The 25,028-nt window shown below is 37.7% G+C and overlaps 1 protein-coding gene across 4 annotated transcripts in view; it reads right to left on the bottom strand.

The window, feature by feature from the left end:
* GPR174 (G protein-coupled receptor 174) overlaps window positions 1-25,028 on the bottom strand; it is a 322,211-nt gene that overhangs the window by 22,428 nt on the left and 274,755 nt on the right. The window contains exons 1-3 of one of the 4 annotated variants that reach the window (XM_053580508.1): window positions 24,134-24,168; window positions 23,801-23,899; window positions 11,684-11,780 (exon numbers count right to left, since the gene is read on the bottom strand). The gene's annotated coding sequence lies outside the window, so the exon portion shown is untranslated. Of the gene's footprint in view, window positions 1-11,683; window positions 11,781-12,606; window positions 12,680-23,800; window positions 23,918-24,133; window positions 24,169-25,028 lie in introns of those variants that run through there. The other 3 variants (XM_053580507.1, XM_053580509.1, XM_053580510.1) reach the window with 3 other exon arrangements.

The following is a 25,028-nucleotide window of genomic DNA, read 5'->3' as shown; positions in this document are numbered from 1 at the left end:
GAATATATATTTAAACAGCCATATTGTACTATAATCAAAGAAAGTAAAGATGAAAGCAAATCAGATTAAAAAAAGCATCACCTCCTCTCCATACACATGCCAAAATGAAGTAAAGTGTACTTCTTTGTGGAAATGTGGTGCTATTTTTACTTTCTCTCATAGCCTGCTGCCTTCATATGACAGGAAATGACAAGTTCCTCCCCCATCTTATCCAGGGGACTCAGAAAGTACTTGAAAATGTATTGAATATGCACTGGTCCCCAAACCTGGCAGTGAGAAAAGATATTTTTCTTCATAAATTTACCACCAGTTTGCTCATTTTTATTTCTGCCATAGGCCAACCTCTTATGCTTCTACATTATTATCCACTCAGAGGGTAAGGCTGAACTCCTGGACACTAATGGGATCATGGAATTAATTTGGGCTTGAGTGAGTTTAGAAACATAAGCTTGCATATTGTTTATTTCTAATTCCCTTCCCTTATGTACATGCTATGAAAAACTAAAAAGAAAAGATGATTCTAGCCCAAACCTGGTGACAATAGATCAGTTTTTTTGTTTTTTTTTTTTTGTTTGTTTGTTTGCCAGTGAATGACATTATTTGCATTATTTGTTAAGCATTTCCAATAACATTGGAGGGAAAACTAGCAACTAGGTATTTCTTCAGATCAATTTAGATTGAGATCATTGCATTTTCAACCATTTTGGGGTAACATTTTAATACATATCAGCATTATGGTGTTTACCTCTAAGCCATGGTGAATAACTTGATTTTAGGTTTTCCCACTGTACTTACCAACTTAAGTATATGTCAGGTGCTAAGAGATTAGAAACATAACTCTTTGACAGTTTGAAGAGCCAGTTTGTTTTAGAAATTATATCAGTGATAGTGTAGTTACAAATATTCAAAGTCTGGTTATTTTTATTTTAAGGTGACTATCAAATGGGTGTGCACTTTTATAATTTTTTCTGTGGTTAACTTCTAATTTATTTACTTGCTTATGTTTCTATCTATCCATCAGTTATTTAGACAAGCCTTCACAAATGGGATCAAGAAAGTTAAAACAAATAGTTATCTAGAAATTCTAAAAATAAATTTATCTAAAATTGAGACCCATCTCTTTTCCTGTCCTTAACATTGTAAACATCACTAATACCACAGACCATTCTATTATTCAAATGTAAATACAGAAGATTTTAGTTCCTCCCTCCCTCTTCTCTACCTCCTATTTATATTTCTACTGACTGAGTTAATTTGACCTTCCCTGCAACATTGTTCTAATCTATCTTGTTTTGCTTTATTCCGAATTCTAGGTACCTAACTTTTATTTTTATTTTTATTTATTTATTTATTTATTTATTTTGAAATTCTTATAGACTAGGAATTTATTTATTTTTTTTTGGTATTGATTTTGTTTATTTATTTATTTTTTATTGTTAAATCATAGCTGTGTACATTTGGGCAATTAAGGGGTACAATGTGCTGGTTTCATACACAATCTGAAATATTCCCATCAAACTGTTCAACGTAGCCTTCATGACATTTTCTTAGTTATTGTATGTAGACATCTGTATTCTTCATTTAGTAGGTTTCACCTGTACCCATTCTAAGATGCACCCTAGGTGTGGCCCCACCCCTTACCCTCCCTCCACCCTGAATTTCCTCTTCCCTTCCCCTCCCTTGGCCCTTTCCCCATATTCTTGTGCTATAGTTGGGTTATACCCTTCATATTTACAACCTATCCAACTATGCCATCAAGCTAGCCTACATGCCACACAAAGGTTTACAAATCCAAGAAATTTTCTTTGCCTGGGAGGATGAGTAGTGTACCCCTTTGGCACTTTACATCTAAGGAAAGTCACCCAAGAAACACATACACATAAACTACACATTCATAATAGCTTTTGCACTACATTACTGAGTTGAAACTTTTAGAACATGTATTTCAGCATAGTGTTATATATTTTTAAAATTAAACCTATCAGAAAGCAAGAATCCAAATGAAGCTGCCTCTCTTAAGTTGTCACTTTGAAGAGTGAAATGCTTATTTTAATTATACCCCTACTGCTCAGGATATTTTTTATATTCTCCATTAGAATTATTCAAAGCTGGCATGATAGTCTTTAGAAAAATCATATGAGTGATAAATTTTTGTTTTGTATAAGCAGTTGAATTTTTGAGAACAATGAAAAGTCATTCAGAGTCAGTGTAAATAATGAAGTAAGAGTTCAAGTAGAAAAATGTCGGGGAGACAAGATGGCGGACTGAAGCCAGCTTTCAACAAAGGCTCCCGTCCAGAAGGAGAGTTAAGGGACAGGAATTTAGTAAGTATCCTGGTGGACTTGAGCCTCACCAAGAGAGAAGGCTGAAGAACGCACATCAACACCGCTGAGGCAAGTTGTGATCACAAGGACGCAAACAAAAGGTACAAAATTCACCACCAAGCGGACGGGAGTCCCCCTCCCCCATGAGACCGGCTCTAGAGCCCCATAATTGAACAAGCGGGCAGAAATTGAACAAGCGGGCAGAAATTAGAGCCCTTTAATTTCCACGGTCTCTCCACGGGAGAGACCTTCTAAAAACTGGACCTACCTCCCCTAGTGGGGTGCTGTGGCGTTCTCCTGCCGGACATAGGGCTGAATAAAACTTTGGGAATCCTCTGCCGGCAACCCTGAATCCCCGGCGCTCCCCTCCCGCCCACTGAGGTCTGGAGGCCTGTCCCCCAGGACTTCGGATCCTTGGGTGATTTCTCAAGGGGAGTGGACAGTCCCCTTGAGTGCGACTGGTCAGCATTGACTCTGAGGCGCGCCGAGTGAGGAGAGGGCACCGGGCTGAGGGGGAGTCACGCCTCGCGGCACTTCCCTGCGGTGCAGTGCACCAACCCTCCCCGGGCATAGGGGGCCCAAGACTGAATCAGACTCTGGCCTCCCCGCTGAGAGCTGAGAGCCCCTACTCTCACTCGGGGTGTGAGGGCCTATCCCCCAGGAGTTCGGATCCTTGGGTGATTTCTCAAGGGGAGTGGACAGTCCCCGAGTTGCGACTGGTCAGCATTGACTCTGAGGCGCGCAAGTGAGGAGAGGGCACCGGGCTGAGTCACGACTCGCGGCACTTCCCTGCGGTGCAGTGCAGCAACCCTCCCCAGGCATACGGGGCCCAAGACTGAATCAGACTCTGGCCTCCCCGCTGAGAGCCCCTACTCTCACTCGGGGTCTGAGGGCCTATCCCCCAGGAGTTCGGCTCCTTGGGTGATTTCTCGAGGGGAGTGCACAGTGCCTGAGCTGCGTCAGGTCAGCGCTGACTCTGGGATACGTGAGCGAGGAAAGGGCACTCTGCTGAGGGGAAATCAAGCCTTGGCGGCACTTCCCTGCGGTGCAGTGCAGGAGCCCTCCCCGGACGGTAGTATTGCGTGAAACTGAATGAAACTCTAGCTTCCCCCCGCCCCACTCCCAATCGGGGTCTGGGGGCCCATCCCCCAAGAGTTCTGATTCTTGGGGGATCTCTTAAGGGGTGTGGACCCAGCACAAACTGCGGCCGCTCAGTGCTGACTCTGGGGCATGGGACAGAGGAGAAAAGGGTCGCCTGAGTGCCCACACCAGAGCAGCAGTTCCCTGGAGGTAGATCAACAGCCGTTTTTTCTTTAACGGCAGAACGCTCACTTCTGGATATTCTGAGGCCACACCCCCTGTCTCCCTGGGCAACCAGAGGAGGCCACCGGTGACACGGCTCACAAACCCGGAAGCCTCCAGGGCGGGGCCGACCCAGAGAGGTGTTCAGACGCAATTCTCCAGCAGCAAAGACGTTTGAACTCAAAACAGCCCGTCTCCTGTAGGCGACGACAAGAACAGAGACAGAACCTCACAAAGTTGTCTGTTCTGTTCTGTTAGCAGCATGCATCAGGGACGGGGCTAAGCCTGAGTGAACACCTCCTTCCCATCACCTGCATCAAACACTCAAAGATGTCAGGCCCCATCTCCTCCTGCTAGATAGCGGCAGTCTGCGGGGGCCTGGCAGACTTCCTTGCGATTCAGGCAGGTGCAAACCCCTGGAGTGTCTGTTCACTGCAGGCAACTGGGTTAGCCATCTGCAGAGATACCAGTGACTGGGTCCGACGGAGGGGCAAAGTGGGGAAGGAGACGTCAACCTTCCCAGACTGCTCTGTTTGCTGGGTGGCTCCTCCTGACTCCACGCTGCACTGGGGTGAGCCGTGTCAGAGGAGTCACCAGGCCCCTGTGATCCAGTTCCCAGAGACCTCTTGAACCCTTCCACCCGAGACAAGTGCCGATTGAGACAGTTGATTCGGACCTTTTGAACTGGGCTAATAGACTGAGGACTCTTCAGGAGGTGCCCTGGGTGTGCGATTGTAGGAAGGTTTGATTCTCCTTTTCCAACTGGGGCCAGAGATGGGCAGGCGGGGTGACTTAATTGCTGATTTTTCCACACAGCTGAGACTTCAAGCCAGAGTAGAAGTTGCAATAGGATCGAACAGAAACCAGCTGAAAACAAGACAGAACCACTTTGCTCCACCACACCAGACAGGGCCCCAGTTTCTCAGGCCACAACACTGTACGGGCCCTCGATAAAACCCCAGGGGAAAAACCAAAGGGAGTAAACCATGGGGCGGAATCAGCGGAAAAACTCTGGTAACATGAATAACCAGAATAGATCAACCCCCCCAAGAAAAGATACGGCAGATGTGATTGAAGATCCCATTCATAAACAACTGGCTGAGATGTCAGAAGTCGAATTCAGAATTTGGTTTGCAGACAAGATTAATAAAATGGAATTAGGAATTCGAGGAGAAATTCAAAAATTGTCTCAAGAATTTAACGAATTTAAAGACAAAACCACCAAAGACTTAGACACACTGAAACAAGAACGTACAGCCCTCAAAGATATGAAAAATACAGTAGAATCCCTCAGTAACAGAATGGAACAAGCAGAAGAAAGGATTTCTGACATTGAAGATAAAGTCTTCGAACGCTCCCAATCTCTCAAAGAGGAAGAGAAATGGAGAGCAAAAACGGATCACTCACTCAGAGAGCTCTCAGATAATTCGAAAAAAAACAACATAAGGGTTATAGGAATTTCGGAGACTGATGAAGTAGCTGCCAAGGACACAGAGGCCCTTCTACATGAAATTATGAAAGAAAATTTTCCAGACATGCCTAGAGAATCTGAAATTCAGATAGCAGACAGCTTCAGAACCCCAGCACGATTCAACCCCAATAAGCCATCTCCCAGACATATCATAATTAGCTTCACTAAAGTTAACATGAAAGAGAAGATTCTCAAAGCAGCTCGGCGAAAGAAAACTATAACGTACAAAGGTAAGAATATTAGAATAACTGCAGATCTCTCTGCTGAAACTTTTCAAGCAAGAAGAGGCTGGTCATCAACTTTTAATCTCCTAAAGCAAAAAAACTTTCAACCCAGGATCTTGTATCCAGCTAAACTGAGTTTCATCTATGATGGAGAAATTAAATACTTCAATGACATTCATATGTTGAAAAAATTTGCCATAAGTAAACCAGCTCTTCAGGATGTTCTCAGACCTATCCTCCACAATGACCAACCCAATCCTATACCACAAAAGTAAACTCACTCAGAATCTTCAGATCAAACTCCAACTTCCACACTGGCGAAAGGATTAAAAATGTCCACTGGACTTTTGAAAAACTCAATACCCAAAATTCCACCAGACTTATCAATACTCTCCATCAATGTGAATGGCTTAAACTGTCCTCTAAAGAGGCATAGGTTAGCTGACTGGATACAAAAACTCAAGCCAGATATTTGTTGCATACAAGAGTCACATCTCAACTTAAAAGACAAATACAGACTCAGGGTGAAAGGATGGTCATCCATATTTCAGGCAAATGGTAATCAGAAAAAAGCAGGTGTTGCAATTTTATTTGCAGATACAGTAGGCTTTAAACCATCAAAATTAAGGAAGGACAAGTATGGTCACTTCATATTTGTTAAGGGTAATACTCAATATGACGAGATCTCAATTATTAATATCTATGCACCCAACCAGAATGCACCTCAATTTATAAGAGAAACTCTAACAGACATGAGTAACTTGATTTCCTCCAGCTCCATAATCGTTGGAGATTTCAACACTCCCTTGGCAGTGTTGGATCGATCCTCCAGAAAGAAGCTGAGCAAAGAAATCTTAGATTTAAACCTAACCATCCAATATTTAGATTTAGCAGACATCTACAGAACATTTCATCCCAACAAAACTGAATACACATTCTTCTCATCAGCCCACGGAACTTACTCCAAAATTGATCACATTTTAGGTCACAAGTCTAACCTCAGTAAATTTAAAGGAATAGAAATTATTCCATGCATCTTCTCAGACCATCATGGAATAAAACTTGAATTGAGTAACAACAGGAATCTGCATACCCATACAAAAACATGGAAGTTAAATAACCTTATGCTGAATGATAGCTGGGTCAGAGATGAGATTAAGAAAGAAATCACCAATTTTTTGGAACAAAATGACAATGAAGACACAAACTATCAGAACCTCTGGGACACTGCAAAGGCAGTTCTAAGAGGGAAATTTATAGCACTGCAAGCCTTCCTCAAGAGAACGGAAAGAGAGGAAGTTAACAACTTAATGGGACATCTCACGCAACTGGAAAAGGAAGAACATTCCAACCCCAAACCCAGTAGAAGAAAAGAAATAACCAAAATTAGAGCAGAATTAAATGAAATTGAAAACAAAATAATAATACAACAGATCAATAAATCAAAAAGCTGGTTTTTGGAAAAGGTAAATAAAATAGATAAACCTCTGGCCAACCTAATCAGGAAAAAAAGAGTAAAATCTCTAATATCATCAATCAGAAACAACAAAGACGAAATAACCACAGACTCATCAGAAATCCAAAAAATCCTTAATGAATATTACAAGAAACTTTATTCTCAGAAATATGAAAATCTGAAGGAAATAGACCAATACTTGGAAGCACGCCACCTTCCAAGACTTAACCAGAATCAAGTGGAAATGTTGAACAGACCCATATCAAGTTCAGAAATAGCATCAACTATACAAAACCTCCCTAAAAAGAAAAGCCCGGGACCAGATGGTTTCACGTCAGAATTCTACCAAACCTTTAAAGAGGAATTAGTACCTATATTACTCAACCTGTTCCAAAATGTAGAAAAAGAAGGAAGACTACCCAACACGTTCTATGAAGCAAACATCACCCTGATCCCCAAACCAGGAAAAGACCCAACAAGAAAAGAAAATTATAGACCAATATCACTAATGAATATAGATCCAAAAATATTCAACAAGATCCTAACAAACAGAATCCAACAACACATCAAACAAATTATACATCATGACCAAGTTGGTTTTATCCCAGGGTCTCAAGGCTGGTTCAATATACGTAAATCTATAAATGTAATTCAGCACATAAACAAATTAAAAAACAAAGACCATATGATTCTCTCAATTGATGCAGAAAAAGCTTTTGATAATATCCAGCATCCCTTCATGATCAGAACACTCAAGAAAATTGGTCTAGAAGGGACTTTTCTTAAACTGATAGAGGCTATCTACAGCAAACCCACAGCCAATATCATATTGAATGGAGTTAAATTGGAATCATTTCCACTCAGATCAGGAACCAGACAAGGCTGCCCATTGTCTCCATTGCTTTTCAACATTGTAATGGAAGTTTTAGCCACCGCAATTAGGGAAGAAAAGGCGATCAAGGGTATCCATATAGGGTCAGAAGAGATCAAACTCTCGCTCTTCGCAGATGATATGATTGTGTATCTGGAAAACACTAGGGACTCTACTACAAAACTCCTAGAAGTGATCATGGAATACAGCAGCGTCTCAGGTTACAAAATCAACATTCATAAATCGGTAGCCTTTATATACACCAACAACAGTCAAATTGAAAAAGCAGTTAAGGACTCTATCCCATTCACAGTAGTGCCAAAGAAGATGAAATATTTGGGAATTTACCTAACAAAAGACGTGAAAGATCTCTATAAAGAGAACTATGAAACTCTAAGAAAAGAAATAGCTGAAAATGTTAACAAATGGAAAAACATACCATGCTCATGGCTAGGAAGAATCAACATTATCAAAATGTCCATACTACCCAAAGCAATATATAATTTCAATGCACTCCCTATTAAAGCTCCACTGTCGTATTTTAAAGATCTTGAAAAAACATTACTTCGTTTTATATGGAATCAGAAAAAACCTCGAATAGCCAAGACATTACTCAGAAATAAAAACAAAACAGGAGGAATCGCACTACCAGACCTCAGACTTTACTACAAATCGATAGTGATCAAAACAGCATGGTATTGGCACAAAAACAGAGAAGTAGATATCTGGAACAGAATAGAGAACCAAGAGATGAATCCAGCTACTTACCGCTATTTGATTTTTGACAAGCCAATTAAAAACATTCAGTGGGGAAAAGATTCCCTATTTAACAAATGGTGCTGGGTGAACTGGCTGGCAACCTGCAGAAGACTGAAATTGGACCCACACCTTTCACCATTAACTAAGATAGACTCTCATTGGATTAAAGATTTAAACTTAAGACATGAAACTATAAAAATACTAGAGGAGAATGCAGGGAAAACCCTTGAAGAAATTGGCCTGGGTGAGTATTTCATGAGGAGAACCCCCCGGGCAATTGAAGCAGCTTCAAAAATACACTACTGGGACTTGATCAAACTAAAAAGCTTCTGCACAGCTAAGAACACAGTAAGCAGAGCAAGCAGACAGCCCTCAGAATGGGAGAAGATATTTGCAGGGTATAACTCTGACAAAGGTTTAATAACCAGAATCCACAGAGAACTCAAACGCATCAGCAAGAAAAAAACAAGGGATCCCATCGCAGGCTGGGCAAGGGATTTGAAGAGAAACTTCTCTGAAGAAGACAGGCGCAAGGCCTTCAGACATATGAAAAAATGCTCATCATCTTTAATCATCAGAGAAATGCAAATCAAAACTACTTTGAGATATCATCTAACTCTAATGAGACTAGCCTATATCACAAAATCTCAAGACCAGAGATGCTGGCGTGGATGCGGAGAAAAGGGAACACTTCTGCACTGCTGGTGGGAATGCAAATTAATACATTCCTTTTGGAAAGATATATGGAGAACACTCAGAGATCTAAAAATAGATCTGCCATTCAATCCTGTAATTCCTCTGCTGGGCATATACCCAGAAGACCAAAAATCACAACATAACAAAGATATTTGTACCAGAATGTTTATTGCAGCCCAATTCATAATAGCTAAGTCATGGAAAAAGCCCAAGTGTCCATCGATTTAATAAATTGTGGTATATGTATACCATGGAATACTATGCAGCCTTAAAGAAAGATGGAGACTTTACCTCTTTCATGTTTACATGGATGGAGCTGGAACATATTCTTCTTAGTAAAGTATCCCAAGAATGGAAGAAAAAATACCCAATGTACACAGCCCTACTATGAAACTAATTTGGGACTCTCACATGAAAGCTATAACCCAGCTACAACTTAACAATAGGGGGAAGTGGGAAAGGGGGTGGGTGGGTAGAGGGAGGGGAATCGGTGGGATCACACCTGTGGTGCATATTATAGGGGTATTTGCGAAACTTGGTAAATGTAGAATGTAAATGTTTTGGCACAGTAACCGAGATAACGCCGGAAAGGCTATGTTAACCACTGTGATAAAAATGTGTCAAATGGTTTATGAAGTGAGTGTATGATGCCCCATAATCATATCATTGTATACAGTTATGATTTAATAAAAAAAATTAAAAAAAAAAAAGAAAAATGTCATTTTTGGTCAAAAGCACGGTATGACCATAATGTTTTTTAAAATGTTTAATATACAGGGTGGACATAAAGTTTGTGTGCAATTTGAAATTGTCAACTATTCTACATTGCACACAGACTTTGTGGATACCCTGTATTTTGTCATTTTTCTCCTGGGTTTTAATTAGCCTTGGGTCTTAAATTGCTACATCTATATGTTCATATATATACATATGTAAGTATTATAAATATAGAAATATTTATAATATCCATGTAAATATTTAGAAAATATGCAAATTAATGGTGTTTTATTTCAGCCAATGGATGATTACTTTTGACAATAGAAGTATGCAACTGTCTATGTAGGCTACTCCACTTGTCATGTCTCACTAATACATGAGTATAACAAACATAATATGCTTTGAACAGGTGACTAATTTTTTAGGCTTGTCTCATTGAGCCTCATTGTACTTATCCTGATTAAATCAGGGGAAAAGGTTCAGGTAGTCTTAAGAAAAGACTTTTATGAGAAAGTACAACTAGAAAGAAAGGATAGAGTGACTTTAGTTTGGCTTTCAGAAACATAAACACATATGTTAAATATTTGGGTCAATCATGCACACATTCATATACAGGGGATATATGTACTACAGAAATTGTATTAGTTGTTAAAACCCTCACCTCCTGGTTAGGGATATAACCTAGTGTTACCATGGTTAGGGGTTTTTCTTCTAATATTTAAGTGATTTGTGCAATCATTTTGCCCATGATTTTTAAAACTGGGCTTGAGAACTAGACATGTCACCTTACAATGTTTAAATATTAAGGCCACTGCTTGGGTAACACACTTCTAAGAACAGACACCCAGACAAAGAAGCCAAAAGGAAACATAGAAAACATGTTCTACTCTGAAATCAACATCTTCAAATGGCTCGGTACCTGTAGCACATTGTTTACGGCATCAGCCACATACACTAAAGCTGCAGGTTCGAACCCAGCCTGGGACAGCTAAACAACAATGACAACCGGCGTTGTGGTGGGCACCTGTAGTCCCAGATACTTGGGAGGCTGAGGCAAGAGAATCACTTAAGCCCAAGAGTTTGAGGTTGCTGCGAACTGTGATGCCACAGCAGTCTACTGAAGGCAACATAGTGAGACTCTGTCTCAAAAAAAAAAAAGGACAACACTTGCTTGACATTCATGTGATTCCCCTATAGCTACTGAAATTATCCTTCTCAGCAGATAGCATCCCCTTCCTAGGCACAAACACACATTACTTTATTGTATATATGTATAGTGGCCAAGATGTACTGTATAATATAGACATATCCTAACATTTCAACATTGAAAGCATTTATTTTGTCTGTACATACACTTTCACAATGGGCGTGAAGGTTGGCTTCTTAATTTCCCTTTTTAAAGTCTAAGAAATAGGTCAAACAGCCCGTAAAAAGCAGGGTCAAGATTAGGGTGAGATGAAAGGGGAACTTCCCTTGGATACAAAATTTAAGAGGTTGCCAAAAAGCTGTGTAATGAAAAAAAATATATATATCAAATGTAGTATTTTTTAAAAAAAAATCAAAATTAATGCAAATAGCTATGATGAACAAAATATAAATATAATAAAGACAGAATCAGGATGACTGATTTTTCCTTTTGCCTCAGACTCCCATAGGACTCTGTAGCTACTAGTAAAAGGAATGTCATATTGTACCAAATAGTCCAGAAACTATAGCCTTTCATGTTCTGTAAAATTATGTGTCTTGATTGCTAGAAGATGGCCATTACTTGGTAATCTATCCAACAGACCAGCAAATATGAAACTTGTGGCTAGTAAAAGTTCTCAGTACGCCAAAATAAAAGTCAAGCCCATATTTGAGTACCTGCTATTTTCCCCAGTGAAGTTCAAACTCCTTAATCAGAATAATAAAGTCTTCTCAGGAAACAATGGGGAATCTTGATCAATTAATTCATTCATGCCTGAAAAAACATAGAAAAGCAGTGATCAGGTGCAGTACCAAGAATATGCTCTCAAAGGCTGGGAAATTTCAGTAGATGGATGCTGAGATCCCCAAAATAGATCACCACCATGGACACAGAAGTGTATGGAGAGAGTTACATTTAGTATTTACTGGTACAAAATTAGAATGCATAGGTATTCCTATACCATCTGGCTTCTCTTTGACCTGGCAGCCTTTGGGAAGAATGAGAGAAGATAGGAATATTCATTGGCAGAGTTCACAAGTTACTTCCTGGTCACAAGGATCTCTTAATTATGTGTTGTCCTTGAAAAATCCCACTGCCTACAGTGCATTTTTCAAGGATACACGTGAAACTTACTAAATGTAGAATATAAATGTCTTAACACAATAACTAAGAAAATGCCAGGAAGGCTATGTTAACCAGTGTGATGAAAATATGTTAAATGGTATATAAAACCAGTGTACAGTGCCCCATGATTGCATTAATGTACACAGCTATGATTTAATAATAAAAAATAAATAAATAAAAGCTAAAAAAAATAAAAATCCCACTACCTCTAGTGAAACTAACAACACAATTGAAGAATAGAAACTGTCTTTTTCTCAGTTAGGGATATTTTCTGAGTACACCTGTTTCATTTTTTACCAAATACACATGAAGGGAGACCCAGGTGGCCATTGGCTATCAGCACTACTGGTGTCAGGAGACAGATTAATTTCTATACAATTTTGCCATATGTTGCAAATGTTTGCAGCTGACTTCTTATGTGGGGTTATATAGGGGCACCAAAAACCACACCCTACCTCTCTTTGTTATACTTTACCTAGTGATCTCTTGGCTAGGATTGCCACCTTGACTGAAATATCTCATTATAGGTTCAATCCTTTAAGGCACTGGGTCTCCAGGAATCTTCTGATAAAGTGAAAACAATACAAGTAGGGCTTACAAATTAGTCCATTAATTGTAATCAGTCATATGAGCTAGATTTCACTTTAGAAAGTAGAAAAGATAAACCACATAGAGTTATATTTTACTTGATAGAAGAAGGAAAGTAAAGGAGGATAGAGGGGGACAGACTTAGGTGAGGAAATATAATAGGATTGTCTAAAAAGCCAATTTGTTGGCAAAGGATTCTACAAAGAGGAGGAGAATGCAGGGGAGATATAGGAAGGCAATCAACATAATAGCTTCCAACTACACAAATTTGCTTCCTACTAGTCCTTTTAATAAAATATTTCTCATCTAGACTGATGGCTCTTTGGAGAATTCTTTTAAAGAGACTTAAGTTCAAATGCCAGCTAGAGCTATGAAATCTTGAACCAATTGCTCAGTTGATTCTCTCTCTCTCTCCCTCTTTCTCTCTCCCTCCTCCTTCTTACCACCTTAGTTTCTTTCTCTTGTAAAATAAATAAAATAAATAATGTCTACTCTTGGAGTATGTTATTAAGATTATATAGGATATCTTAAGTAAAGTTTAGTAAAATAAGACTTAGCACGTAATAGGTGCTCAATAAAATATATTCATCCTTTTCTTCTTAACCTCTAGCACCTATTAAATAGGGTGTTAGGCATACTGGGACTTCTTAATAAATGCTTTAAAAACATGATAAAAATAGTAGTGAAGATAAAATAGACTAACTACTTTGAAATTATTTTGTCCTTGATAAAGGAAAACAAAGTGAGAGAAACAGAACTGAGAAGAGGATGAGTAATTCAAAGGCATGCCCAGAGGTCACAGAATCCAAAGCTGCCTGTCATGAGAGCTAGGAGAAAAAACCTGGCAGGTATCTACAAACTGACAAAATTATGACACTTACTGGTATTTTTATGTGTGTTAAGGCAAAATTACAATTGTCCAAGCACCACCTGAGTGGGGAAGATATGCGAGGATAAACTAGAGTGATAATCCAGTTCAGTGACTGAGCAAGGTTGCATGCAGGTTAATCATAAATAGCAGACAAATCTACCTGGGTAGGAACAGATTCTATTGAAATGATGAATATTCTTAAGTATCTTTCAAAAAATCATTTTATTTATTATATTTTATGGACAAGAGTCCAATAAGTTATTAAAAAATAGATTCTGATTTGGGAAGCACTTTATTTATTATTTTCTAGAACATACATACACCGTAAAACTATTCTGTTTAACTTGCTAACATTGTAAACTCTCAAGACAGATCTAAGAAAAAAAGGGTATAGGGAAAAAAGCACTAGCACTAGTCAGAGACACAGGATACTTGACTTCTAGTCTTGGCCTTCTCACTAATTAGTTATATGACTTTGGGAATGCCCCTTCTATCTCTGAGCCTCAGTCTTTTATCTGCAAAATGAAGAATTTGGAATAAATTATTCCTAAGGTTATTTTGAATTCTGACAGTCTAAGTCTAGTAGGAAGTTTAATTAGGCAGACATGCCCAATTCTAGATAAAAATTGGAAAAAGGTAAGAAGAAACCCTGTGTTCTTCCTCCCTAGGGCTTCATAACCTCAGACCTGACTGAGTCCTCACACAACTCTAAGTGGATTCCATACCCAATCCAAGACCCATAGTTCTAAGCAGACTTTCCCAGTTGACACAGACTTGCTCCTGTCATGGACTGCTCCCCTTCAAAACATCATTTTGGGTCAATGTCTCTACTTTTAAGCTTAAAACCACTGACATTTGATAACTGGATTTAACCTAATGTATTTATGACAGAGAATGAGAAGATAGTATACAGGACCTTCATAGGGATTCAAGCAGCCTTCTGTAAATAACTCATGGGTACAATTGCAGATCTAGACCAAAAGGAGCAGAGTACTATGAGGGAAAAGCAAAGGAGAAGTTGTATGTAGCTTGAACACCTCACATCACATACTGGAGCCTCAGCAACCTACACATGTAGTAATTCAACAAATTCAGTCAGCACATATTTATTGAGTACCTGGTTTTCATTGACATTTTCATTGATAAGCCCAATGGTGGCATGATTCAATGAGCCTTATAATTATTCTATAATTATTTCTCATGTGCTGAAAGAACTGATTTAGCAGTTAAAATAAAGATGATACTTTATTAATATGAATTACATTTTTATTAATCATCTACTGTTCTTTATTGACACTTTAATTTTTACAAACAATTTAACTGAGGCCAAGAAAAAGTTAAGAGACTCATTTGGAGTCAGATAGCAAGTTAACAGAAGAGGCAGGACTAGAACCTAAGTTTTCATCCGAAAGCCTTATGTTCATTTGTCCATATCCCATTTAATCTCCACTCACATTCTCTAGTATGTATGTGAATATTTCTATTTCCTTCATGAAATCAGACCCATGTGAATATAAGATTTATGCTATTAAGGATTGTCAGTTTTCTAAATCAGAAACTAGTGTACAAATCATCAGAAATAAGTGTTCCCCTTGTTTTCTTTCTTCAATAGCATGGAAACCAATATCCCTAACCATGTGCGAAAGAAACTACCATCTATTCATGTCTCTTCTCCAACTTTTTCTCTAACACCTCTTTCTCCCACACAGAAACATAGATTTGCTGTTTACATTGAGTTCATACATTTCTACTACCATGCACAATTTGAAGAAAGTGATTAAAGTAGAATAAATTGTCTTTTTCCTCTTTAGCTCCTTTCTTGTGGCTACAGTTTGCTAAACTATAAAGGTAGGAAAATCAGATTGAATGATGAGATGACAAATATCTTGTTGTAAATTAAGTAACTATGCTAGGTATCACAGGAGATAAAAAGAAGACATGGCTCCTGCCCTGGAAAACTTGTAGTTTGGCAACAGGAACACAACCGAAAAAAAAATGAGACATGAAAAATCATTTGCTAAATTGAGAAAGACAAATACTAAGCTCTTTACAAAGCTATTATTTATTTTGAGTACAAACCCACAATAGACAGTAAAGTGGTTGGAATATTTTATATGACATTTCCAAAAGCAATGATTTCATTGAACCACAAAATTTATGTTTCTCTTTCTCATTTATTCAGCTGCGGGATTTATAGCTATTTTGCTCTTCACAATCATTTCAAGCTTCATGCTTGACCAAGCATAATGCTACCATGTGCTAGAAGAAACATGACAAGTGAAAGGCAGGTGCAATTCAGTGTTCTCAGTGTGATTTCAATCCAACAGCACATGTTATTTTGAAAATTGTACACGGGAACCCCGGCCAAAGAAATGCAAAGTACCCATTCAATGTCAGCATGGTGGTCCATACCTTTGAGAGAGAAGTGTCCTTAATCACTGCATTTTCACAAATAAAGGAAATAAAAAATGAGTAGGTATATTGACTTATTCAGGTTTATAACATGTATTCCTAGTTATAACATGTATTCCTAAAAATGAGTGTGGCTTGAAGCTCAAATTTGTAACTGATACCCAGTGAAGTATGATTTAGAACTGAGTTCAGGAATAGATGTCCCAACGTAATTCTTCTATTTCATCTTTAATAAGCAACATAGACATGAGATGTGAGTATGTGGGCAGTAGGAGAACACAGTGCAGAATAATCAGCATAATCAGGACACACTTAACTAAAACCTTGATATATATATATATATATATATTTTTTTTTTTTTTTTTTACTCAAACTTCTATAGCTGACTAGATTAGATGGCTACTAGGCTGAGTGCCTAAACTTAAGTATGTCAGTTAGATTCTGGTTAGTCCTCTCTGTAATAGTCAAAGATCATGCTCTGAACCTGGGCTCCAAGGAATCCTATGGCTCCAAGTCTTTGGATCTAAGGAAAAGCTTACTCACAAATATAGAAATAGACCTACTCTGTCTTCTGATGATTGTCATGACTGATTTTGTATATGAAGGATCTCATGATTTTCCCTGCAATTATAATGCCCTATAGCCACTATAAGATGAACTAGGGAGGTCAACAAATGGGCATATACATGAATAAATGTAAGGAATCTTTCCCAATGCTTATTATGTCATAAGTTCACAATTACTAAAATTCACTATTATTTTTTGATGAAAGAACACTCAAAATCAAAGTTTGAGCCAGTAATAAATAAATTTTTTTAAACCTGTTTAATTCTAGTTTCTGGATAGAGTTTGATATTTAATAGTTTTTTTCTGGAGTCAATGCTAGAAAGATACTTGATTTAGAAAGGGTAAAAGCTCTATTGGGAGATAATCAACAGCTCAGGGGTGGTCTGAATCTGATGTTGAACCTGAGTTAATGGCAACACATTAGCCTTGTTTTGAAGCTCACATACAGAGCTGTAAGGAGGCTCTAAAGGTGCTTCCAAAACACTATATTACACTGAAAAATTCTAATTATTTTCCCTTTTCTAAAGAAACAAGACTGAACTCCCAGAGTTGCAGGAATAAAACAAAACCAAAGGCTCAGAATTCTCCATGATAAAAATGAAGTCAGTGTGTTTAGGAATGAGAATGAGCAAACCAAATCTAATTTTCACTCCAAAATTAATTTTTCAACCCTAAAAAATGTGCTAAATGATATTATGAAACCAATATATAAGCAACTACATGTCCACAGGAAAGAAAACAAAACATATTATAGACTAGTGAGGGGGAGGTGAGGGGGAATCTGAGGGAGGAAGAGGTAGAGCAATTGATGAGATCTCACCTAATGTGCACGATGTGAGGGTCTTCAGTATGCCCTATGAGTGAAGGGCTCAACCACAACTTGAACTTTACCTTAGAAATGAAGACAATGTAACCTAAACATTTGTACACTCATAGTAATCTGAAATTAAAAAACGACTTCCTCCCAAGGTCAGTGCTATACAATAGATATATAATGCAGAGTAGATGTATGTATTTTTTGGTTTTTAAGAGCCACATTAAAAGGGTAAAGCATAATAATAATTCCAAACGCACAAAGGGGCTATGTAAAATTAAAACTTTACTTTGAAAACAAATTTTTAGACATGAAAATAAATCAATTATATCTTTTTAATTAATGTAATGAAATTTTACAGAAAAAAATATAATGAACTGACCACCACTTCATAGGCTTGGTTCATATTCTTTTACCCATATGGCAAGTAGGTCAATTAATGCAAATACTAACTAGATTAAATTAATTTTCTTTCGAGACAGAGTCTCACTCTCTGGCTGTCTGGGTAAAGTGGTATGGCTTCATCTTAACTCACAGCAACCTCAAACTCTTGGTCTCATGTGATCCTCTTGCCTCAGTATTTCATTTTTAGTGGAGACGGGTTCTCACTCTTGTTCAAGCTGGTCTCAAACTCCTGAGCTCAAGTAATCCACCCATCTCAGCTTCCCTGAGTGCTAGGATTGCAAGTAGTGAACCATTGCTCCTAGGCTACACTTAAAAATTTTAAAGTGACATCATACAGTCTCTATAAGGGAGCATATTAGGGTGATTCACCATCAATTTTATCTTTATTATGTGTCCAAAATGTTTCCAATAAGATCTCAAGTGTGTCACTAAATGAAAAGTGTAGGAGAAAGACTGTATGTATATCCAGTGTATTCAAGCAGTCCAAAAACGTCCAGCAGCATTTGAGGAAGAGCCAGCATGATTAATCATCGTGTCCATCTTTTTTTTTATTAAATCACAGCTGTGTACATTAATATGATCATGGGGCACCATACACTTGGTTCATAGACCGTTTGACACATTTTCATCACACTAGTTAACATAGCCTTCCTGGGATTTTCTTGGTTATTTTGCTAAGACTTTTACATTCCACATTTACTAAGTTTCACATATACCCTTGTAAGATGCACCACATCGTGTCTATATATTCTCCACATATTGATTTAGGATGGAATTTTAGTCTGACCAAATATGTTTGACCCAAATCCCAGTCAGGAAACAATTTATAATCTGGGGTGATCAACCTTAATATCATTTTCCTATTGGACTATGTCACAGGATTTTCAAATTTAATGGTTCTAAGAGGTCAGTTTTAAATTTCCTGAGTGATTTATCTTTCTTATGAAAGTGTGAGTAATTATAAATTAGTTTCATAATAGTACTTGAAGGCATCAATGTATACATGATCTATGTGTTTATGACTTAATAAAACAATAAAATAATAAATAAAAAATAAATTTCCCGAGTGATTTTTTCCCTAAAGACCAAAAAAAGACATGCAGGTGACATTTCTTAATGTGCAATTCTTACTGTAGCTTAGAACCACAACAGCTATTGGCAAGTAACTCTGCATAAAATAGACCTAGGACATACTCTGATATTCTAAAAAACAGCCTTGCTCTCTCTTCAGATTGAAAAATGTCCTCTTAGGGTTTGGTTAATCAAATTTCATGATCCAAAACTGAGGGAAGTTTCCTCTATTCTCTGTGACAAAAAGGACCTTTCAGCAAAAAGGCCAGGTATCCACAAATCCGGTATATGAACACCCATTCAGGATAACCTGGGGCCCAAGTCTACTTATCCTAATTAATCTGAATTGGTTCTCCAGATTGGCCACTTCACAGTCTAGCCTGTCATATTCATAGTCTGCTTTAGTGAGGTGGATTTTTCTTTTTAATCCTGATAAGGTTTTGGAAGTAATAGACTTTCAGAGGGAAAGGTGTTACTAAACTAAGTGCCTTTATATAGACTGTGCCTGCTTTTTATAGCAAAACTAGATATTTCTACTATCAGTAGTTCTTCCTCAGAGAAACTAATGCTAAATCAAATAACTGGATTTTCCTTTATTAGATTGAAGTATTAAAAAATCAATACTACTTGCCTGTAACTCTATGTTTCTTAGAATGGAGAGAAGTGCTGATACCTTCAAAATTAGGTGTTAGTATTAAGAGGAAAAAAAAGATAAAAACAAAAACAGATCTCAGGCAAAACTGGAACAAATAATATAAAAGCTGTAATCAAGGGAATGAGGGGAGAAAATGTCTAAGAAATATGTCTCTAGAATATTAAATAAGACCTTTAGAATAAAAATTAATGAGGGTCAGAAAGTAATAAGTTAAAATATAATACAGATTTAAAAAATTCTCTGTGTGCTTTTTCATCTCATATGCTATTTTAGTGAAAATATTTAATTGTAAAAATGCATCTGATAAATAACAAATCAGTCTATCTTCTACATGCTATTTATTTTTGGCACACCATTTTGTCTGACCCTTCAGATAGAGTAGGTACTTGTGAGAACATACTTTTAGTTTTAATGAACTAACTTATAGATCACCAGGACCACCTAGAGTACATCAAATACTCTATCAGGGGTCCTCAAACTTTTTAAACAGAGGGCCAGTTCACTGTCCCTCAGACCGTTAGAGGGCCAGACTACAGTTAAAACAACAACAACAACAATGAACAAATTCCTATGCACACTGCACATGTCTTATTTTGAAGTAAAAAAAAAAATGGGGGCGGCGCCTGTGGCTCAGTGAGTAGGGCGCCAGCCCCATATGCCGAGGGTGGCGGGTTCAAGTTCAAACTCAGCCCCTGCCAAACTGCGACAAAAAAAAAAAAATAGCCGGGTGTTGTGGCGGGCGCCTGTATTCCCAGCTGCTTGGGAGGCTGAGGCAAGAGAATTGCGTAAGCCCAAGAGTTAGAGGTTGTTGTGAGCCGTGTGATGTCATGGCACTACCCAAGGGCAGTACAGTTAGACTCTGTCTCTACAAAAAAAAAAGGAACAAATGCAATCACACCACCTGATGTGGCCCGCAGGCCGCAGTTTGAGGACCCCTGCCCCATTATCCTATAATTAAGCTGTAAGAATTATTTTGTCACATAAAAAATAAGTCATTTGTTTATAAGAATTGTCTGATAACAGACATTAACTTCACAGAGTTAAGAAAACTTATTAACTTTATAAGAAAAACTTAAACATGATCTACCAACTAACACTAAAACAATTTAGCTAAGTAGTTATAATTATAATAATGTTAAAGCCCTTTATCTGTTGCTGAGAATGTGCAGAAAACCTTGTTATTGTCTGCTATAAGTAGTGTAACACTGAGCAAAAATTTTTGGAAGAAACGAATACATTTTTAGGAAGCAAGAAAGTAATTGAGGGGCTTTTGACGTGGTGGCAGACATTTGCATACATTTGAGGTCCTTAGTGAGATGGTAATTATGCTGTCTGAGATGTAACTGAACATGAATTTGGAGCCCTGGCTCCTGCTCTCAGTACAACTCAGGCTTCTACATGACCCACATAATTGATACTGGCAATAGTTTATTTAATCCTTGGTTTCCTGACTAGATTATTAAAGTTAGTCGAGTTCCTGACCCAAATTTCCAGCATCTGTATAAACCTGATTTTGGCTAATATCTTGCACTTCTGATTATTTGCCAGGAACTCAGTCTGCATCCTGATTCCTGGCTTATGCTAGGCAGCTTTCGATGCAAATGAAAAGTAATGCTTCTGAGTCACATTCATCCACTTGTCTTCTAAAGACTATACCAAATGAACCCACTAATTTTCAAATCCCACATATCACCTGTTATAATATACACATTAGTAATAGTCAAGACACTGACTATTGTGTCCTCTTCAGGATTCACATCAGTAATTCACAATTACTATATTTATTTATCTTTCTCATGTGCTATCTTTAGCTGATCGTCCACGTATGCCTGCTTTTTTCAGTCAGATATCCTGAAATCTTGATTCTATTCACAAATCTAAAATCCTAGATCTAAGGACTTGTCTTATGTATTGTTCAAATTGTTGCCCTGCCATTCAGTATAGCACATAAAGCACCCAGTACATGACCAGGGCTGTGTTAATCTCATATTATAGTACCTAGTATTGATTTGCATTCTGGGATTACTTCCATGGGCATAGTAGGAATAATTATTTCCTGTTATTGCAAGGAAATAGTGATAAAGCCAAGTAAATAAAGGCCCTTGGGAAAAGCCTGAAGTGTGCCCTTGTATTGAGAGGTTCTCGAGCGATTTCAAAATGACATCTTTTAACATTTCCCAATAAATAATGCATGGCTCTTAGTCCACAAGCCTTGTTAGGCAGCAGGGGGAAGTAAACCAAGCACTGCATAAGGCATCAAGAGACCTGGCTTCTATCCTTTTATCTGTCACAGATTCACAGAGGTACTTGGCCCAGTCACTTCAACTCTCTAAGTCTGAGCTTTTCTGATTTTAAATTGTAAATTATCTATCTACTTCACCCCCAAAAGCATAAAAGAGTAACAGATGTTTTTCAGTGCTCCTATGAGTGACAGAATTTTAATATGGTTCTGGTAAGTTCTTATTCTCTGACTAGGGATCTGGAAACTAATTACTGGAACCTATGGCATAAAACTAAGCCTTTGTGGAAGTTGCTTTAATGGGTTCAGTAAATGGGGACTGTCTGTAGCCCCCCTTCTCAGGATTGCAAGAAGGTCAGAAAAAGGAGTTCAATACCTTTTCTAATTCTGGGTATCTGGTGCCAAAAAGTCTATGAGAGGAAGGCACGAGGTGTGCTACTTTATCCTCTTCCGTTTCCTACTATAAAGAGGATAACTGAATTTGTTCATTCCTAAGGGTCTCCAGGTAAAATGCATTGAGCCTTGTGAAGCAATCAGTGCCCCAACTTTGTGTTTATTCACCTTTAAAATATTCAGCACCATATTACTCTGGCTCTAACAGAATATATACACTCTGTCTCACAGAAACATTACTATAAACATACATCAAAGTATAGCAGTGCATGTATTCACAAGGGAAAAGCACATTTTCTGTATTTAAATATATATCCTTCCCTAGACACAACCTTCTGCAAAGATGATTTTTATGTGATCCAAATACTTGCCAGTGAGGCTGATAGAATCTTTCCTGGGCTGAAGAACTTGAACTCCCTCTGTAAGATTGATCTATTTGCCTCCATAGCTGAGATTTATAGCAGTTTGAAGAAAGAAATACTCCTTGCTGAATGACCCAAAGCTCTACAAAATATATAGTTCTGCTTATTGAATAAAATTATTTCCTTTTCTTCCATGGAAAGATTAGAGCAGTATAAAATAAAGTCCACAGGTACCACTAATGACAGCGGAGGAAAGAACAAGGACATAATTCAAAATTTAATCCAGGGTCATATTGAACCACTTCCATATCTATATAAAATGGAAATCCATCCTTGTATTTATTTTAATCTCTGAATAAAGCTTCTAGCCATTCCATGTCATCGATAACATCATCACTTGGTTCAGATTAGAAGGCACATTTCTAAATATTTTCTCTTTGGACACAAGAAAGAAACATGACACAAACTAAAAACAATTTCACCTATATTTTGTCAAAATAAGTGATTTATGAGTATCTAAAAATATAAATTTAATCCAAAATCACCATTTTATCTTTTGCTTATTTTAATGTACTGATTATTTACTCTGACAGAACTTATCTATGAGACAGAGCAACTGTGCCTGTAATCATTCTTGTCTCCCCTCTCTCTCACTATAAACATGTTTTTGTACAGAACTGCTTCCTTTGAAAGTAGAATCTTTACAGCTATCGTTAATTACAAGAATTCACTTTTACTGTGAAAATAAGTAACTTATACAAGCTGATAGGAACATGCATTCATGTTGGTTAAGTTCCTGAGATATTACAGCTCTCCCTACTTTAAATCATAGCACATTTTGGAAAAATGTATAAAATTAACTATTTTAATCACTCAGCCCATAAAAATATTCCCAAAGAATTATAGCAAAGAGTAGATTAAAAAAAATCCTATATCCTTATTAAGTAACTCTCATGGATATAGAATAGGTTAAACTATAAATGTTCGTGGGGCTACTTTATTCAATATCAATTGAGCCAAACACATTATGAGAAAGGTATCCATGTAAAATTTACATATCACCAAATGCAAAGTTACTTCTCCTCTTTCCATTTCAGGCAACCAACTACAGAATTTTTGTGTGTGTGCAAATACCAAGGAAATGACATGTGAGGATGGTCCAGGTTCATTACGAACATAATTACCCCAAAATCTGACAGGTTACCCAGAACCTGGTGTGAAAACTCCAATTCTAGATATAAAGGGTGAAAGTCATAAATGAGAACAAATTATGCATAAAAATTAAAGCCTACCGTTTTGGTTCGTTTTCTCCATATATGTCCAAAGAATTCATGTGACAGCGACTCCAACAAGGGTGCTACTGAAATGTGCATCAATTTAGGCTCCCTTTTCTGAGAACAACCAATCCATACACACCCCAAAAGAAGAAATAATAATGTCAGTAACAAAAAAATAAAAAATAACAAGGAAGGGAGGAAAGAAAGAAGGAAGGGAGGGAGAGAGAGAGTGGAAGATAAGAAGGAAGGAAGGAAAGAGGAGAAAAAGAACAAAATGAAATGGAAGAAAGTCAAAAGAAAAATGATGAAACTCAAAGGAAGAAAAAGAAATAAAATTTTCAGCAATACCTAACCACCATCATTTTGGAAGACATAGTAGTAAGATGTCAAAGTAAAATATGCAAGCCACTCTGTGCAGACTAAACATTTCCGTTTTCCAGGAGGCGGCTTGCTTAATTGCACTCTCTCTGATTAACGATGCAGGGCTATGCTACAGGCTGTACATAGAGCCTGCAAAGCTTCCCACTTAGCAAAAGAAACTCCTCTTCTATTTATAGGGCCCTGATGCATTGTTTTCCAATTGTGGTTGCACTTGGCTTTGAGTTTATAATAGCACAAAGACTATTTGTTTACAGAGCCATATGTTAAAGCTAGGTGCCCTCTATACTCTTCCATAGATAGTACAACACTGCAATCTTCATCATGATCCTCTTTCAAACCTTCTCTGTTGTACTCAGGTACCAAAATGGACATGTCTCTATCTCTGAAATCCTGACATTGAAATAAATACACCATTCTCTAAGGAGAATTTGGAGCTATAACTTACTTTCTGCTTTCTAGCCTCCTACTCCCCATTGTCCTCAGGGGTCCCTGTGACCAGAAAGTACAGATAAACTACTTTTACTCCTAGTGGTTAGGGAGGATTGTGTGAAAAGAGTCTGGTTTCCTATAGTCCAGACCTATAGCCACACACTTTTATTATTTTACATTTTTTTTATTATTATTGTTTGGGGTTCATTAAGAGTACAAAGAATTAGGTTACACTGATTACATTTGTTAGGTAAAGTCCCTCTTACAGTTGTGTCCTGCCCCCAAGAGATGTGCCATATACCATAACCCCCCATACCCCTTCCTCCTCCCCTCACCCTGCTCCCTCCACCTTAAATTAATTTGAATTTTTATTTTATATGGGTATGTATTAGATCTTCTACTGGCTTTATATTAGAATTGAGTATATTGAATT

This window comes from Nycticebus coucang, chromosome X (assembly GCF_027406575.1).
Source record: "Nycticebus coucang isolate mNycCou1 chromosome X, mNycCou1.pri, whole genome shotgun sequence".
NCBI lineage: Eukaryota > Metazoa > Chordata > Mammalia > Primates > Lorisidae > Nycticebus > Nycticebus coucang.
Note: the sequence above shows the minus strand (reverse complement) of the source record. Positions and strands in the feature narration are given on the sequence as shown.